The sequence below is a fragment of the Sinohyriopsis cumingii genome, chromosome 2 (genome assembly GCF_028554795.1).
Source record: "Sinohyriopsis cumingii isolate HCF-2022 chromosome 2, ASM2855479v2, whole genome shotgun sequence".
NCBI lineage: Eukaryota > Metazoa > Mollusca > Bivalvia > Unionida > Unionidae > Sinohyriopsis > Sinohyriopsis cumingii.
The window spans coordinates 113,356,342-113,372,078 of NC_142962.1; positions in this window are offsets into that span (position 1 = coordinate 113,356,342).

Here is a 15,737-nt window from a genome sequence, read left to right on the forward strand (position 1 = left end):
AAGACACAAGGGTTTTCACACTCTCTAAATTAGACCAGAAAAGGACTGATCTGAAGATTTATCGATGAATAAATAATCTAGTCATTTTAGCCATCAAGTCATAGAAGGTTAAAATGTTTATTGCATTAACACCATCAACCAGGGATTTTGATGAAAGAGAAATTTGAAAGAGACAAGAGAAAGAAACGTTATTATGTTCATTTGTTTGCAGCCTTAGTTAAAGCCAGAGTGGGAAACTATGTTCGCGAATGCTTTCGGGATCCCTAGTGGAGTATCTGTGGGTGCAGTGGCTCTTGCAACTAAAACCTCATTATTATTCACCATACTTATTCCTCCAAACAATAACAACAGGAGAATTGTATTTGCCTGACGAAGTTCTCTATAATCTGTCAGAATACATATCAAGCAAAAGTGGACACATCTAGTCATAATTATAACAGTTATAGCCAGAATGCAAAGAAAAGCTCATTCAGTTTTCGTAATTGTTATGATAAGAATGAAAATACAGCAGCCGTAGTCGCACTTAATCTAAACTGTATATATTATAGTCAGAATGCAAATTAAGCAACGGTGGTCACATTTAGTCTAAGTTAAGTATTTTGTGTCAAAATGACTATATAAAGCAACGGTGGTCACACGTAGTATAGCTAGTATCGGTTATGATCCAAGGTTTTAGATTTGAAAGTGCTGATTAGATGGACAAGTGGATTTAGACAGGCAAAGCTTCGAGTGTGTGCTTCTGTGATTTGGCATTTTAAAGTAATTTTTACAATTTTTACAATTTTTCAGTCATATCGCTACGATGTCTGCATTGTGCCAATTTATAGTGATATTTAGCACTGGGACATCATGCCGCACACATGTAACATGATGTCCCACCCAGTCACACTATCCTGACACAAGGCTGGCAAGTCCTAGCACTAACCTCTTAATGCTAAGCGCAAAGCGAAGCAGCTGATAGTACAATTTTTATATTTTTGGCATGAATCAACCATGGTTCGAACCCGCGAACTACCGCATCCGAGGCGAACGCTCTAATCACTAGACCACCGGAGCGGTAGGCAAAACTTCGAAAGCACTTGCATATAATAATAATAATAATAATAATAATGACGACGACGACGATGATGATGATGATGATGACGATGATTATAAACTTATTTTCTTATGATAATATATTTTGTTCTGGATCAACAAACTTTTATTGGAGTCCAAAATATAATAGAATACAAAAATTGTACAAATCAAACTATTGCTTTCTATAGTGCAATGAACTCACTATAATTCCAAATTAATGATTCTGTCCAAGAATATTATTTAAGAGAACTTTGTTTATCCATAGAATAAATAATTTGAATAAATAAGTTCCACCCAAATGAAATACTGAACACAAACTGATCTCAGTTCCGGAATCAGTGAACTTGATTTGGACAAGATCAGTTCTAAAATACAATCAAACATAATATAAAAATGGAGAGAAACTAACAGACAATACAAATTAAATATACATAATAGTTCATTGAATAAATATCTCGATAACATCTAATACTTGCATTCTCGTCCTTAATCTATTTGTTATAGAGGTAGCAATTCGCTTGTTTCGCGCCGCACTATGACAGCCTCACCATCCTTTTGTAAAATATGTTCCAAGGGTGGAGTTTTATCACTCATGGCATGCGAGGTTGTATTATATGAATCACTGATGAAACGCGAAAAGAGCAAAGGTCCAGGAATATAGCATTGAGCACTCCACTTGAAAGTTTTCTAAAGAATGTCTAGCCAGAAACGCACTGTTGCTTTCCTGTTAGGAAAGAATCAAACGTTTTTCTTAAATATCAATACTATCTTGATCACATATGTACGGGAAACTGTAATGATATATGCGATGGGAATTTCGACTCTACACAATCTATAAAATGTGACAAATCTTGTGTGGAAGAATGTTCAATATTTACTGAGGTTACGCTGTCACAAAAGGATTTATGTCATTACCAATATCTATTGTGAAAGTCATTCATGTCATGTTGGCGCTCACAACCGACTATTTTCAGTAATGAATGTCATTTTGTAAGAATTTGATTATACATAAATTTAAATTTAAATGCCATTAATTAACTTTATCTGGATCATCTTATATCCATATTCATTTTGGATGGTATTGATTTACATACACCGAGAAGTACATACGGCAGAAGCAATGTTAGATAACGTGGATATTTTCGGACGCGGTTAACCTAAAGGTGTGATCCAGTCTAAACCGGATTGAATTTCGCGCAGTGTGATGTATCAATGAAAGCAGCGTGTGTTGAAAATAAACGCGTTCAACCCAGTTATATGTTAGGTCCGACATCCTCATTTTTCTTTAAACCTAGCTTAATATCTGGCAACAATTGAAAAAGTCTTTGCAAAGAGATAAATAATTTTCGTCTGATTTTTCCTATAATATGTAAGGTGATGACCATTCAACAATCACGATTGAATACAGTGCTCAAAGTATTTTAGTATTACATGTTAGAACAGCAATTAATATTTAATACGAATAAATGTGTCTACATGACCACGTTGACATATATTAGATGGTTCTTTACTAGTATGACTACCAGTTTAAATTCTTAAGGTAATTCATAAACAACTGAGCTTGAATTAACATTACGGAAATATTTCCATATTTGCATACAGTCACTTTTATCCTCAGTTAATCTGGATAGATACTCATTTTCAACTTCAGTGATTAGTTTTGGTGCTACATTTCCTTATATTATGTATCTGTGTTACATTGTTAGTGACTGAAGTCACTTAGTATCGTAGCCTCTCTTATTTCATAGTTAAAGCAGCCAGTTTGAATTAGTATGTGACCCTTTTGCATTTTTATTGGAGCATGTCGATTTAGGACTGCAAGAAAAAGCGAGAATCCAATGTTGTACATCAAGGTCTTGATTTGTAATAATAAAATGACAATTATAGCATGTTTCAAGTCTGCCAAAAGGTATCTTCATTTAATCGGTAAGAGAGGTATGTATGGATGTATGTATGTATGTATATATATATATATATATATATATATATATATATATATATATATATATATATATATATATATCTATCTATATATATATATATATATATATATATATATATATATATATATATATATATATATATATATATATATATATATATATATAGAGAGAGAGAGAGAGAGAGAGAGAGAGAGAGAGAGAGAGAGCAAAGAAGGATGGGCTTAGACGATGGTTTCTTCAATTAAATCCAAAGCATTTCTAACTCAGATGACTCTATGTCTATTCTTGTGATGTGTTTTCGTGTTCCAATATAAACTGTTTAACGGAACAGAGTGATCATTAGTATCGTTAACTTCATTAAAAATGTTTTTCAGAATCCTATACTGCATCTGTTAAAAACTGTCCTCTTCGAAAGTTTACATTTATCACAAATATTGGCTACGATATTAAAACGATGTCGGAGATTATCAAATTATCTAATATACAAATATGGTACAATAAGATGCACGGGAAGCTACTGGCAACTTTTTCATTATGCGTACATCGGCTGAGCCCCAGAATGGAACTCACGCGGACATGGGAAGATGTCAGTGACCAGTTAAGGCAGGCGCTTTAGACCACTCGGCCACCCAGGGCCCCCTTGGCCATTGTCATTCGTACAATATAAATGTTCATAACACGGAGAAAAGGCAACACAAAGAAATTTAATACTCATAACACTTTATAATCAAATGTTATGAAATATTTTTTCAGTGAAGAAAGTTTTCAAAGCATTTTTGTCGTCGTTGTAACAGACAACGAAAAAGTACGTTCTTTCTGAAATCTTTAATTTCACAATTGCACCTTTGTATTAGTATCTATTATGATTTATCAAAATGTCTACCAATAAAAGTTAATTTGGTAATGCTAGTTTATTTCCTTTTATTAAATAGTTAAAGTTGAGATAATAATCAACCATTAACAAAGTATTATTTATTGACAAACATCAACTCGTTGCTCTGCCTACTATCTATTTTGTCTTTTATTATTTTCATCTTTGAGTGGCCGCTTTATATATCTGGTTGAAAAGAAAGGTGCACAGAACATGGATTTGCTCGCACACTTTCTTGTATTTAGCCGCTAGCAGATATAGGCCAAACATATTCCTTACACGAATATCCACTTCACAGAGTGTCATAATGTGCAGCTCTTTTACCAATGCATAAAATCTAATTATTTTATAATATGATATTATTGAACTTTTACCTGGGCATCAGACGCGAATGCCCACGTAAATATTAAATACTATAATATTTTATGGTCATCCATGCTTTCCTTTCTACTGATCTTTGCTATTAATATCCTTCTTAGCACTGGATAATTAAAGACTATTCCTTTTTATTTTAGTGTGTTGATGACTTATACAACTTTTCTGGAATTCTTTTGATTTTCCCCTCCGCCAAACCACTACTATACAATACGTTGTGTTGTGTACGTTCCAGTTCAAGCTTGATTGGATGGTTACAATTGTAAAAATGTTTAATACTTCCGTTACTATTTCTGTGTGTCAGTATTACTTATCAAATATATCTTTATTAGATACTGTATAAAGTTCCGCAACTGATTACAACGCAACCTCATTGTTCCTTAAGGGAATGTTTTTCAGCTCATAAGTTTAAATTTCGATCTTCTACAACTAAGGGATTTTTTTGCAAGTGCAATGTGAATCTGAAATCATAAGTATGAGCACATATACAATCGGGACAATTACGTGCAAAGTTAACTGATAGTCGTACCTTCTTTCCACGAGCCGTAAACTGTTTTTCTTTAATAAAAATATTTTGTAAATTACCCGATCCTAAAGTTTTCTAATTTATCATTCAAAATTTTAGTTCAATCCTAACTGACTCATATAACTAGTAATAGCTGTATATTAGGAATATGTTGTACTCATTCAAGTTGAAAATATCATAACGTACGTATGACATAGCGATGTCTTTCGAATTAAAAGTTTAGTTTAACCAAATAAAGTCAACCGGTCTGTTTTAATGTGATAAAGTACAATTCCATGAGCTACACAACCAACAAACCGATTATAGCCATGACCAAATGTAACTACGTTATTTTCATTCACTTTTACATTAACACCATTCTAGTATTTCTTAATAATTGGAAAGCTATAAAGTAATATATATGCAGGTATTGGCTTTGTTTCCTCCTTAAGCTGCCTTTTTCTGGCTTTATAGACTTTATCTTTCTATGTTCTTAATCCATCAAACAAATCGATAGTGTTTATACACATTTGCAGTATCACCATAAGACATCTATTAATTTTAAAATATATATGTATACATCATTTGTATTATTTAAAGCTTGTATGTCAATAACATGGCTCATCCTCGCCAATACCAGAAACTTGTTTTGAAGGGTTCATTATCACACGTTTAATGTGTAGATTGATTTTTTTGCTTAATCATTTTCTCAACACAACTACTTTTGTTTTATTTTGTGCTGTTTGATTTGGTCCAACAACTGATAATTTTCCAAGGAACTGGACACTCCTGATTCTAGTACATATTTCTTAAATTCGGTTCTTTGTCGATATACATTTTTGGTGAATCGTTTACAATGGCATAGAAATATCAAGAAAATACTTTATACGTGATAAGCGCTCTCCGTTATGGATCACTGCCATCTCACCTATGTCTGCATGGGTTCGAGTCTAGGATTCGGCCAATGTGGGTATGTGAGAAGGCTTGCCAGTAGCTTCTTGTGGGTCGGTGGTTGTTCCCGGGGTTTTCCCGTGTTCTTTCTCCACCATTAATAATGGCCGCCATGCATAGCATATAGTGTGCTGAAAAATGGTGTTAAACCCCACAACAACAAATGAAGCTTTGTTTTCCATAAAACATTCCCCTATTTTCTTCAGTAGTTACAAATTTGACCATGTGAAGTTTAAAGTGATCTTCAAGTTGTCCTGCAAAGTTAGCTGAATGCGAATATGCAAACGTACCCACATTGAGTACGTAATGTATCCCTTCCTCACGATGGTTTTCAACCCTTCTTGCCGTTCTGAATAAACTTGAGGCAATACAACTATCATGAACGATCAGTCAATTATTCTAAGATTTGATAGATTTTCTTCTTGTAGCAATTGATAAGAAGAATGTTGGCATACCTCTATGCTACTTTAATGTAATGTGGCTGACATTTCTTTGGATATTGTAGTTTTGGAAATTGTATATAATCTAAGCACACTGCTAACTAAAATAACTGCTCCCTTGTGCTCCAAATATCATCCCGAATTATTTTAAAGTACACTATCCGTAGCAGCTATTTAAACAGGGAAAATGAATGTTGCTAGACTAGACAATACCAGCTTCTGAAAGTGCAATGATTGAATTACCAAATATATAAAACGCAAAAAAAGGTTTTATACAATTTACCTCTAAAGTTAAGGAAGTGAAAATAACCAAGTAGAGCTAGCACGTTTTTCAAAGGTGCTCATCTGGAGTAAGGCAAAGCTGTAAAATATATAACCCATATTACACCCCTCAATCATATACAAAAATAAAGGGAATTAAAGGTTCTTTGAACGATACTTAAGATATTCAAGGTTTGTTTTAAAAAGTCAGTATAACCAGCGAGGAAAGCCGGGGAAATTCTTATTGTTTTAAATTCTAACCCTATGCAAAATACGAAACTGTAGAGCGCCACGAAAAAGGTAGGAAAAGTATGAAGGTAGGGGTCTAATATTTTAAAAGGATTGGAAATAAGATATAGATTAAACTGATTATAAAAACTATTTAAATATCTTTTGAAAAAACAATACGTCTGGTTTGATAGACAAGTCTGACAATCTGGTTCAAACAGCTTTTCAGATTGGACACCCTGGCCATATTATAGCATATTATGTTATGTTATGCATATTATGTTATATTATATTATATTATATTATATTATATTATATTGCATTATATTATGTTATATAGTTTATATTATACAATATTAATAAAAACTATGTGACACGTCTCCCTCAGAAACTGATACATTATTTTAAGGCATAAATTTACTAATCTTATACATACATTTATCATTTCTAAAGTGATAAACGTATTGATTTCATATAGTAATAAGCCTAAAGACATCACCGAAACAAATATGCCTCAGTATGCCGTGAGCTGTTATTAATATACGTATATTTATAGCCAGGCATACTCGCAAAATATGGTTAAAATATACTGAGGATAAACAACCGTTATAGCTTTGGTGATTATACTCTAATACATATAATGCAAAACCTTTGCTAGTTAAATTCCATAATAATAATGTGCAGAAATATAAAAATAAAGCTACGCAGTAAAATGATTCAGTTAAAGATCATCACTACTAAACTACAGAAGAAAGTGAAAGATCTGGTTTGAATTAGGAATAAATACGAGAACTCATAGAAAGAATGAAGAAGCCGTTTTCTTAACAGTCAATGAATTAAATGTTAGTTAATAACCTATTCTGAATAAAATTGGTCCCATAAATTCTTTATCTAGAGCAGGAATTATGGTAGGATCTTTAGCAGAATCATGAAAGGTAAGCCAGGCATGAGCAATTTATTCCATTGCGCGTGCTATATAAGAGATTTGTTAAAGCCACTCCCCACGATGTTAAATAAACGTATAAGACCAAGAGATTGCACATGCCTGAATTAAGAAATACGTTTTGTAATTTTCTAAACGCGCTGAAGTGTGCGAAGATCATGCCTAGCTTAAAAAATGGAGGTAATGATGATCCAGGTAAATATGGGCCATCATTTGATCCTCCCAACTCAATCACAAATGTTTGAAGAACAAATATCTATGCAAGTGCGTGATTGCATATATATATGTAATTCTTGCCTATGATCATATTTACTACTAGTCTTCCACATATATAATGTACTGTTGGCCAGCTTGAATGAAGGTTGCATTTATGTATGTGGAATAAAATAGTGTTTGAAAGACTAATGATACATTGAAGCCAGTGTAAGCCAGTGTAAATACATATTTAATTGATTTTTTAATTTAACGAATGATATTATAAGACGTACAATATGATTTTCACAATACATCGCTAGGCATCTGATGACCTCATGTCTGTCATTATACATTTTAACTATATGCATAAAAGTCTTCTCGTTGATAATAATTTATAAAGTGAACCTTAAATTTTTTTAGAATATGATGCAAAAAATGGAAATGATTTATACTGTTATTTCGAAACCGTTTAAGGAGAACGAAGAAAAATTAAAATGTGTTAATTGGTCTGATAACGCCTTATGGAAACGCCAATGTCATGTTTTATTGCCTCAAATAAATATTTAATGCATACCTTTATGGTTTCTTTAATCAAACAATGCCTAATTGGCATCACTCTCGCAAAAATAATTAAAGATAATCTAATCGATAAGTTGGCGTCCGATAAGAAGTGATATTATTTGATTAATATGTCACGTCTTTCATCTTATTGTAATATCATAGACAGACTTGTAAATTTATCACATTTATTCAATAAATAAATATCCCATGACACGAGTGATGTAATCGCTCGTTTCTGGTAATCAATGATGTACTTTGATCACAGTTTAATGGGGCGCAATACTAGCTTGATTAAGTATTTTTCTGTTCATCATACGTAATTTTGTATTCCAGCCTGTCAATATTATCTGATAAGTGATATCTAGACATAGCGTATTTTCCAGGTTTCCTAAACTTACGCCAGCTATTTACTTTGAAGTTTCCTTACAATATCCATCTTCGATATTTTTAATTCATCTTGTAATAAATTATTTTTGAGAATTTTAGCGACACAAAACATTTTTTGAGTGTCGACATAATTTATTATTTTATAATGCATTGCGACAAATTAATGCAACTCAAGGCTTACATTAACTATTCATATGAAAAGCCTATAGTACGCATTTCCGTAGATTTAATATTTATGAAAATGAATTAAAAGAATTTTGCATTTGGTTTGCGAATGTTAGAAAATAAAACTATAAGAGAGGTTACGACGGAAATATGGCTGTTGTAGACATACCTTACTCAATTTATTTTATTTCCAATCTTTCGGATAACAATATTGATAAATGATGAACATGTTACTAAAAATAGTCTTAATTCAAAAGATTGGAAATTTATAAACGTTTAAATGAATCTGAACAATTGAATTCGGTTTCAGACATTTAAAAACAAAACTAATCAACTTTAACAACTAATCATTACAAGTTTCTGCAGTAACCTTTTCTCGACATTGCCTTTCATTTCATAAATTTCTACAAATCATTCATATAGCGAATAGTAATGTTCCACAATGGTATACATAATGATATTTTTGAGTCATATGAAATTACATTATTAGCGCCTTGTAAAATGTTTCTAAAGAGACGAGAAAACAGAAATGAAGGTTCTAAATAGTTTTGCTTTATGGCAAATATGGTATTGTAACTGCCTTGGAATTATATTTTAGTACTGGCTTGTTTTTAAATAATTTTCCATTTTAATAAAAGTTATTTTTGTACGAACTTAATTTAGTCCAGGATAACTCACTTTTAGATACATCATGAAACAAAAGAAGACATTTTTACATTTATATACCGAGTGCCGCAAGAAGATAAAGTGTTAAGCAAAGTTTCAAGTAACCATGTAAGCAATTCATTAGAATTTTCATTAAGTTATAAAGACTGTGTTTGGTAAAAATAATAACAATATTTGTAAGGAAGCATTGCATATAAATCAAATTATTCACGAAACGTCGTAATAAAGAAGAATATAAATTAAAATATTGTATTATATTTCTTTTACATATACGCTAAACTTTAAATAATTTAAACATTAAATATTCTAAATAATATTTTCTATTGTTATATGTATGAAAACTGAGCAGGAGTATTATATATTTAATATTTATTTTTCCTTAAATCTATTAGCATAAAATCACACAAAATTATGTTTTGAAAGTTCAAATGAAATGTTTCTCTTATGTTATGTGTTAAGGCTCGAATAAACAGTAACACAAGAAGGAGTGAAAATAACAATCTTTGAAAAAATTGACAAAGTATTTATTTATTTCCCTGGAAAAATACTGTATAATTGAAAAAATAAGAACTTACGGTTTTAAGAATGAAATCCAAAAATAATCCAAGAATAATTCATGAATACAGTTTTAGAAGTTCTAAGATTGAAATGTTCTAATGAATTCAAGTTCCTGTCCCGACGTATGCTGTATCCTGTAAAGTGTGGTTGTCTGCAGTTCCTTGTAGAAACCCAAGAACTAACACTCCGGTTTTTGAAATCCGTATAAAAAAATTAAGAAATGTCTTTGTTCAAGAATTCTGTATTAGCACATATATATTTCCAGGAAAATAAAAACAATTAATTCTTTTGAATCCGAATAACTGAAGAATAATTAACATATAACTCGAAAACTAGCTACAACATAACAAAAAGCCCAGACTGACATTATTTCTCTAAAACAATGATTATACAGCAATTTTTGAGCACTTAAGTGGTGCCCGTATGAGGGTCACATGATCATGTTTAAATAACGTACTCAAAACATGGCCCTAACGAAAACCAATCATTTTACTCTAAGAATTAAAAAAAGTTGTTTACTTCAAAAAACTATTTGCAAGCCTTGGGTCACGTATTCAATACAGCCTCGATCTCACTCTTTCTATTCCCACAAGAAAAAGAATTATTACAAAAATTGTTCACGTGACTGTTACTTATTTTTGAATTATTGTCGGAAACTAGGTCAGCTTTATGTGTTTACAATTGAATTAGTCGAGGTGAAACTATTTTCTGAAAAAAATTCAAAATCACATAGACAAGATTATATTATAATGGCTTGTACAATAAAAATCTTTTTTTTAAAGCTGACAAACAACAATAAAATTAAAATAAATATGAATTAAATCAGAAGTACGTAACATATCATAAAATTGTATGTAACATTTGTTTTTCTTATATGATTTTCGGTATTTTTAAGTAAGAATTAAAATACAAAACCACAAAATAACAAACTTAAAATCAACAATTTATTTTAATATATTATCTTCGTTTGCCATGATGCTAGGGAATATCTGTGATCAAAACATTTTAAGCATTTCATAATCAGTCTAAATGATGGCGATACGTTATAGAAAGGCAAAATACACTATAGATTAAACAGAAACCTAAAGATCAGTATATTACATTTAAACAAGTGTTGCAACTATAGTAGAATGAAAATAAAAACATATATCAATTTCTATGGTTGAAAGTCTTATTGTGACGTGTGACTTGTATTGTTAACATTTAAGACTCATTGATCACTTTCTCCAATTACTATACATTCACATATTATTAGCTACTCTAGTTTTGTACACTGAAAAACAATTATATTAAAAAAAACACATTATAGAACGCCTCGTTTACTGTAAATTTCAAACAATGTTGAAAAGGTCATTTTGTTAAATACATCATGCTTCTTGTTTGAAATTAAGCTCTCCATCTTGCCAACAAAATCTACCAGTGACTACTTTTTGAATATTTGCAATGATCTTTCAAAATCATGATGCAATTTTGCTGTAAAGATCGCATATTATCAGGCAATTAACTTAATAATAGTGATTTATTTTCATGGAACTGAAGAAATGTGTTTGGCAATAATGAGATATCTCCCCAAAAAGATAACGAAAATAAATTAAAATATCAATGTTTGACGTAAGCAAGAGCAACGAAAAATAAAGTAGATGAATGTTTAAAATATATTTCAATAATTCTATCGATATGGAGATATCTTTAGTGAGTTTATTGACTTTTTAATGGCTCACACTTATCAGATATTTACAGATTAAAATATCGCCATATAGAAACCGTGATAAAAATTATTGCTAATATTTACAACTCACTTAGGTTTTATTAACAATTTATTCCTTTGAATACCGGTATGTTTTGGGAGTTTAAAATTACTACATAATTTACATCATAGTCTTGTCAAAGACTGCATCATGGCAGTGCTCCTAAATCGGATAAAGGATTTATTTCATGCTATCTAAAAGTTCTTGTCAATCTGAGTATAGTTTAGTGCTATATAATATTGATCATATACTCTTATTCAAATTATAACAATTTATAACTGATAACCACAACAAGAGGAGGAAAAGAAAAGTAAAAATGAATAGGAAAAATGTAATGGTAACTTTGCAGCCTCAGCATGATTCTGGAAAATTGTTGCATATGTAAAATGGTTCACACATAACATCTTATGTTTGAGTGATTATATTCATTTGTTCAAAAATGCATCGGTTATTTACCCGTGTGAAAATGAAAGCATAGTTTTAGTTGCGACACGAAGTGAGAAAAGAATGCAAACTATTTGACCCGAAATTCAAACAGCAAAGGGTTGTCATTCCCATGAGTTCTTCACTCTTGAGTCATATAATTCGTTTATTATTTCCATATGCTTTAGAAGAATCACTTTAAAAGAGTTTATTCTATTATTTGGGCGGCGTCAAAATATGATGAGGTAGAAAATCTTTCAAGAAAGCATATCAAGCGTCAACCATTTAAGGAACTTCCAGCTTAGTCGGCCCATTGCTCTATTGTTATTCTTGACCTCCTAAAACAACAGTTTTTTTTAAAATATATAATCACATTTCAGTTGCTTGGACTTTCTGTGTTGCCATCTATTTCCTGATTTCATTTTATGTCTCCTAGTATCTGTTTTATTCATTGCCTATTGTATTAAATTCATTGTGTTTTATGTCATATTTCTTCTTGCTAAATTTCCTGGACACAATAGAGTGCACCCCGTATGTTTTTTTTTTCATTTATAGTGTGATACTGACAGCTGTTTTCTAGTGCCTGTAAAACCATGATTTGCATCAAATGTATCAGTCGCTGAAAGTTTGCATTTAGTTACGACATTGTTCTCTTCTCTGATTTGAAAACGCTTAAGTGTCATATATATGTTCGCCTTCTTTTCTTTACTTTTTTGTATTGAAATAATATATATATATATATATATATATATATATATATATATATATATATATATATATATATATATATATATATATATATATATATATATCCTCCATATGTTCACAAACCGCCGATTTATTTAATTATTTTTTCGTGTCGTATTTCTTGTGCTATGAGATAATAATAAACTTGACAACTTTATGAAAATAATTTTATGTTGGTGAGTTTACCAATTTCTTAAAAATCCACTTTCAGAGCATACTGTGTAAACTTTAGGTGCTGAACATATTTAATTCATAGCAAATAATGTGTATTGATCTCATTTGCAATTCATCTACTGAAAACGTCATTAGCTTTTCACTTTGCCTATATCATTTCTTGAAGTGGATTTAATTATATTAACTAATGTGACCTGCTTTGTAGTTACCTATCAGGCGTAACAGGTTTTTAAAAAAGCTCGTTTGGTTTGTTTTTGAATGCGTGAATCCCTAACCAAATACAATAATTACATAACCAATTAAGCAATAAATTAAGCAATAATTACACGAACTATTAAGTAATAAATTACGCAATAATTACACGACCTCTTAAATAATACATTACGCATTAATTACAGGACCTCTTAAGTAATACATCTGGCTGGGCATCATTGAGATTGCTTTTCTTTCACAAATATTGCAACGTCTTGTGAATGTTTACCTGATTGTTTTCCAAGTTTAACTCTGCCTGGATCTTTTGTTGATGTAGCATGTTTTTATTTGCATTTGTTTGTTTGTTTGATTTTGGGTCGTATTTCTCTGGTCATTTAGGGTCGTATTTGCTTCTATTACATAAGCAGAGCTTAATTTCACTACGGTGTTCATTGTCGTCGTTTCCGATGGAACCTCATCAGTGTCCTCATAAATGTAAGATGATCGGATATTTTAACATATGTTCAACATGAGAGAGGGAGAGAACATTGATATATGACAGACATATGTCTTCAGTTGGAAAGAACAAAGCTAGAATTAATCTCACAATGATACATCTTGGTCTCGCATGATAAACTATATATATATATATATATATATATATATATATATATATATATATATATATATATATATATATATATATATATATATATATATATATATATATTTATAATTATGTGTACATATATATGTAAATATTTAACCGATGAATAGACTGGAGTGCAAAGTATGTTCTATAAAGAGAACCATTCAATCAAGTTTTACCTCCTCCATAAAAAGAGTTAAATTTACCAAGATATAAGAATAAAAGAGAAATAAACAAATGTATCAATTTAATTTCGTGATGACCGTAAAAAATGCAAAATGTCGATGACACTTATTGACCTAAAACTGACAAGGAGGACAAAATATGATATTTAAAGTAAGAAATACGTGGAAACAAGCATAAAGGCAAATAATCGGTGTATAAATCATAGGGAAATTTATCATTAGAGTTAGCTTATTATTCAATTCTTTCTTTCTTTCCCTCTATCTAACTACCTTCATATATATATATATATATATATATATATATATATATATATATATATATATATATATATATATATATATATATATAATTTTTGCTACTTTCCACCAGACACGGAAATCAAGAAAATTATAGCCACTCGTAAATATTTCCCTATACCATATTTCTTTACTAGTATGTCTTTCACATGTCCCTAAGATAGATATCCATATCTAAATCAACAAAATATCAAAACTAATATGTTGTGCCTCCACATCGCATAGATCATACACTTCTCACGAGGAACACTATCAGAGAAACCATATTACTTATGGACTGCCATTCAGACTTGAAAGAAAATAACGAGGACATGACGTAGAAACCAATCAGGAGCAAGGATTTTAATCTGTTATGTCAGTTGGATCTCGATATATTTAGTACCTCTATATTATGCCGAAATAAATGAAATATTACTTGGTTATTAAATTATACGTCAAGTAAAATTGTATATAAATAAAGATTTGATAAGCAAATAATTGATTCCTGTCTTATATCAGTCTTTGGGAATCAATGATCAGAGTTTGCAGTTGTCTTGTTGACATCAGATCTAATTCAAGAGGGAATTTAAAATATTTATTGGTGCTTATTTAAAGTGTTTATTGACATTTAGATTTATACACACTAAATTAAATTATTCTGAACACATTCAAAGACATTCTGGATTGCATCACTGTGTTATATCAGGACATTCAAGACTATTGTAATTCATTCGGAACATTCTATATTATTGGATTGTGCAGGACATTTAGGATTATTTGGGATTTGATTCGCAATACTTGTATGTCTCTGAAATTTTCACTTTGTATTGTAGAGAAATAAATAGCTTGTTAATTTTACTGAAACTGTTGGTTTCAGTTCTTTCTCTCACATATCGTAAGACCTAGAGTCGTAACTAAAAGAGGTGTTATGGCATACACTGTACAATATGCATGGAAAGACTTTGAATGAGGAAAAGAACGAAACGCGTTAAATCGTTAGACTGTTTCTAAACTTGAAAAAGTGTTAAAATTTGTATATGTATGAAAAGCCTTACCTATTTCTCTCCAATCTAATTATATACTATGTTTGCACACAGACTGTAACTACTTGATGTTCATTTATTATTTACCTAAAAAATAAATACAAAGATCCTTACCTGAACAAATTAATCTGAAATCAAGGAATTTGAAAGTAAAACTGATACAAGTCGACTTAA